Consider the following 5,578-nt stretch of genomic DNA (forward strand, 5'->3'; position numbering starts at 1 on the left):
TTCCAGGTGCCTAGGGTTGGGAATATCAAGTAGCTGGTGCAAAAGATTTGGAAAGACTATTGGAACAGCCAGAAGTCATTGTTCATTATCGAACCAATGACATGGAATTATTTACTGTATTCATTCATGAGTTAAATGACGTGCTACAAAGCCACCTATCCAAGTTTGCAGATGGATGCCCAATAGGTGGCATTGTAAGCAATATAGATGGGAGAATAAAATTACAAAGAGATATTGGTAGATTAAGTGAATGGGGAAAACTGGCAGCGTAGGCAAATGTGAGGTCACCCACTTTGGACCCGAAAGGGGAAGAACAGAGTATTTTCTATATGGCAAAAAGCTAAAAACATTGGAATTTCAAAGAGACTGGGGGTCCAGGTACATAGATTTGTTTTATTCATTCAAGAGATGAATGGCAAGGCCAGCATTTATTGTGCATGCCTTATTACCCTCTGCTGTTGAGCCACTATCTTGAACCGCTGTAGTCCATGTGTTGTAGGTACACCCACAGTGCTGTTAGGAAGGAAGTTCCAGAACTTTGACCCAGCGTCAGTGTAGGTACAGTGATATAGTTCCAAATCAGTATGGTGTGTGACTTGGAGAGAAACTTGCAGGTGAAAGTCATCCGATGCATCTGCCACCCTTGTTATTCTAGCTGGTAGAGGTTGTGGGTTTGGAAGGTGCAATCAAAAGAGGCATGGTGAGTGGCTGGAGTGCATTTTTTAGATAGTATGCACTGCTGCCACTGTATGCTGGTCGTGGAGAAAGTGACTGTATAAGGTGAGTAGGGTGCCATTCAAGCTGGCTGCTTTGTTCTGGATGGTATTGATTATTAATCAAAATGGCTAATGGAATGCTGGCCTTTGTGTCTAGAGGACTAGAATATAAGAGGATAGAAGTCATGCTTCAACTATACAAAGCCCTGGTTAGGCCATACCTGGAGTACTGTGAGCAGTTCTAGGCAACGTGCCATAGAATCACAGAATCGGTACAGCACAGAAGGAGGCCATTTGGCCCATTGTGTCTGCACTAGCTCTCTGAATAAACAATTCACCTAGTGCCATTTTCCCACCTGCATGTTCATCCTTTTCAGATAATAGTTTAATTCCCTTTTGAATGCCTCGTTTGAACCTGCCTCCACCACTCTCAGGCAGTGTGTTCCAGATCCTAATCACTCACTGCGTGAAAAAGTTTTTCCTCATTTCGTCATTGCTTCTTTTGCTAATTGCCTTAAATCTGTGCTGTCTTGTTCTCAATCTTTCCAAGAGTGTGAACACTTATCCCTATTTACTCTGTGCAGACCCTTCATGATTTTGAATGCCTTTATCAAATCTCCTTCCCTTCTCCAAGGAAAATTGATCTCAACTTCTCCAATCTGTCTATGTAACTGATGTTCCTCATCCCCGGAACCGTTCCCTTGAATCCTTTCCGAACTCTCTAATGCCTTCACATCTTTCCTAAAATGTGGCACCCAGAACTGAACGCAGTACTTCAGTTGAGGCCAAGTCAGTTTTTTATACAAGTTTAACATAACCTCTTTGCTCTTTAAACCTTTGCCCCTTTTAATAAAGCCTAGGATACTGTATGCTTTATTAACCACTCTCTCAACCCGTCCTGCCACCTTCAATGACATTTGCACATATACACACAGGCCCTTCTGCTACTTCACTCCCTTAGAATTGAACCCTTTGTTTTGTATTGTCTCTCCGCCTTCTTCCTACCAAAATGAATCACTTCACACTTTGAACTTCATCTGCCACTTGTCCAGCCATTCCACTAATTTGTCTATGTCCTTTTGAAGTTCTAAACTATCTTCCTCAAAAATTGCAAATCTTCCAAGTTTCACATCATTTGCAAATTTTGAAATTGTGCCCTGTCACCAAGGTCCAGGTCATTAAAAATATCAGGAAGAGCAAAGGTCCCAACATTGGGGGAATTCCACGACAAACCTTCCAGTTTGAAAATCATCCATTAACCACTACTCTCTGTTTCCTATCACTCAGCCAATTTCGTATCCATGTTGTTACTGTCCTTTTTATTCCATGAGCTATAACTTTCCTCACAAGTCCGTTGTGCCGTAGTGTCTCAAATTCCTTTTGGAAGTCCGTATACACCACATCAACAGTATTCCCCTCATCAGCCCTCTCTGTTACCACTTCAAAAAACTCCAGCAAGTCGGTTAAATATGATTTGCCTTAACAAATCCATGCGGGCTTTTTTTGATTAACCTGCATTTGCCTAAGTGACTATTAATTTTGTCCCGAATTATTGTTTCCAGAAGTTTCCCCACCACCAAAGTTCAACTGACTGGCCTGTAGTTGCTGGACTTATCTTTACATCCTTTATTCAACAAGTGTGTGACATTTGCTATTCTCCAGTCCTCTGGAACCACCCCCAAGGCTAAGAAGATTGAAAAATGATGGCCGCATCTCCACAATTTCCACTCTCACTTCCCTCAGTATCTTCGGATGCATCTCATCTGGTCCTGATGTTTTATCAACTTTAACTATAAACAGCCTATCCAATACTTCATTCTTATAAATTTTAAATCTTTCTCATGTATTATCTCCTCTTTTACTATAACCTGGATAGCATCTTCTTCCTTGGTAACAACAAATGTAAAGTATTCATTTAATACCTCAACTATGCCCCCTGCTTCCATGCGCAAATCCCCTTTTTGCTCCCTTATCAGCTCAGCTGCTCCTTTTACCATCCTTTTACTATTTATATGCCTATAGAAGACTTTGTGTTAGCTGCCCGTCTCTTTTCATATTCTCTCTTTGCTTCTCTTATTTGCTTTTCACTTCCTCTCTGAACCTTCTAGATTCTTTGTTGTATTATCCACCTGACATCTCTCATAAGCACACTTTTTCTTCTTCATTTTAATCTCTATGTCTTTCATCATCCAGGGAGTTCTGGATTTGTTTGCCTTATCTTTCTGCTTTGTGGGAATGTACCTTGACTGTGCCTGAACTACTTCCTCTATGAAGATAGCCCGTTGTTCAGGTACTGATTTTCCTGCCAACCTATGATTCCAAGTTTTCTGGCCCAGATCTATTCTTACCCCATTGAAGTTGTTTTATTCCTCAGTTAATTATTCTTACTTTAGATTGTTCTTTGTCCTTTTCCATAACCAATCTAAACCTTATAATATAATGATCACTGTCCCCTAAATTTTCTCCTGCTGATACTTGATCTACTTGGCCCACTCCATTCCCATGAGCCAGGGCTAGCAATGCCTCCATTCTCATTCGACGGGAAACATATTGCTGTAGAAAATTTTTCTGAACACACTCTAGGAACTCCTGTCCGTCTCTGCCCTTTACACCACTATTGTCTATATATTCAGATACTTAAAGTTCCCATCTCATTTTATCATTTTATCCTATGAAAGAAACAGAACTGAGATTTTCAGCCGCAATTTTTAATGTCCTTTCTATAATGGGATGCCGTGTCTGAAATTTTGCATATATTCCAACTGTAGTCTAATCAATGTCTTGTATAGGTTCATTATTACTTTTTTAAATAGATACAATAGTGGGACCTCATATTCAAAGTATACTATGTCATACTGTTACAATAAACTGCAACTGTCATTGTTCTGCCCACTTGGCTTATTGGAGCTCCAATATATTTACTAAAATTAATTTCATTTGTACACTTGCAAAGTTCCACTACAAGAGGAACATTATGAAATGATCTCCATTTTAAAAACTCAACAATTTTCACTTCAGTAAATTTTCTGATTGCTTGTGCAAATTGTCTCGTCTAAAATCAGACTGGTGACAATTCTTTTAAAATTGGAATATTTCTCCAGAAGTGAGGAAACCCTGACAATAGCTCTCTAACCTCCTCCATTATTGACTATGATCAGCAAACCAACCTGGACTGCCTTTGATTCCCTGGGGTAATATCCTCACACTATTGCATAACTCTATATATCCTGAAATGGAATACTGATTTTATTATTATTCATTGGAGATATTAAATCGACAGGAATCTGCAGTTCACATCAAACAGCATTTGTCATAATAAGTGGGTCCAATGAAAATCGCAATTCAAATCCATTTTTACCTGAGACATCATATGAGTAAGTGTTGAGTTGAATTTAAAGTGATTGCTACTTGCATCTGCTTGAACTGCACCTGTCAATTTCCATCACACACCAGAAAACTGCAAAGTTGACAACCCACTTTTTTTCTTTTTTCCAGATCGATTTCATCTTGGTTTCTTGGGTAAGTTTAGTAGGTAAATGTGCAAAATGGTATGGTACTGAGTCACTCAGAACATCTGAGGTTTAGTCTGCGCAGAGGTAGTTGACCACAGTCTGGGCAGCAGCAGGATCACTACAATTGGCCTCAGCATATCTTGGTTTTCAGGGAAGTATCAGCTGGGGCTTTTGCTCCTGGTTACAATGCAGTAACCATGTTGGAAAGTCCATATATGTGAATATTGGGCAAGGACAGCATTAAGTTTGGCTGTGATATTTTTGTTAGCAAAATAGCCGACCAATATTCACTGTTTAGATTTACACAATAAGGACCTTGATAGACTCTGGGTAAATAGCCTAGAATGATGCAAGCTTAATTTTGAACAGAAACCCAATAAAAGCTCAGCTGTAAGTAATTTTTCAAAGTGTCTTTATAACATACATGTCTGCTGGCAAACTGCAGGCAGGATTTAATGGGCAGGAAATTGCTACAGTTTTCATCCTAGATGCCTGCAGTCTTCCCACAGCACACCACCAACCCCCACCCCCGCCCCAAACCAAATAATGCTTTGGTTAATTCTTTGTAAAGTATTAAATTGGAAATATCTGGAGGAGAAAAGACCAGTGGTAAAGCTCAGGCCAAGACCAAGTCCCGGTCATCCTGGGCTGGACTGCAGAGCCTTAATACAATTGATAGGAAGGGCCTATTTCCAACAATAGAGAAGTTAATAACCAGAGGACATTTTTTAATATTTATTCGTTTGTGGGATGTGAGCATCCCTGGCTAGGCCAGCATTTATTGCCCATCTCAAATTGTCCTTGAGAAGGTGGTGGCGAGTTACCTTCTTGAACCACTACAGTCCATGTGGTGTAGGTACACCCACAATGCTCTTAGGAAGGGAGTTCCAGGATTTTGATCCATCGACAGTGAAGGAAAGGTGATATAGTTCCAAATCAGGATGGTGTGTGGCTTGGTGAGGAACTTGGAGATGATGGTGTTCCCATGCATCTGCTGCCCTTGTTCTTCTAGGTAGTAGAGGTTGTGGGTTTGGAAGATGCTGTTCAAGGAGCCTTGGTGAGTTGCTGTAGTGAATCTTGTAGATGGTACACACTGCTGCCACTGTGCATTGGTGGTGGAGGAAGTCAATGTTTAAGGTGGCGGATGGGGGCGCCAATCAAATGGGCTGCTTTGTCCTGCATGGTGTCCAGCTTCTTGAGTGTTGTTGGAGCTGTACTCATCCAGGCAAGTGGAGAGTATTCCATCACATTCCTGACTTGCGCCTTGTAGTTGGTGGACAGGCTTTGGGGATCAGAAAGTGAGTTACTCTCCATAGAATTTCCTGCCTCTTACCTGTTTTTGTAGCCACA

This window comes from Carcharodon carcharias, chromosome 15 (genome assembly GCF_017639515.1).
Source record: "Carcharodon carcharias isolate sCarCar2 chromosome 15, sCarCar2.pri, whole genome shotgun sequence".
NCBI lineage: Eukaryota > Metazoa > Chordata > Chondrichthyes > Lamniformes > Lamnidae > Carcharodon > Carcharodon carcharias.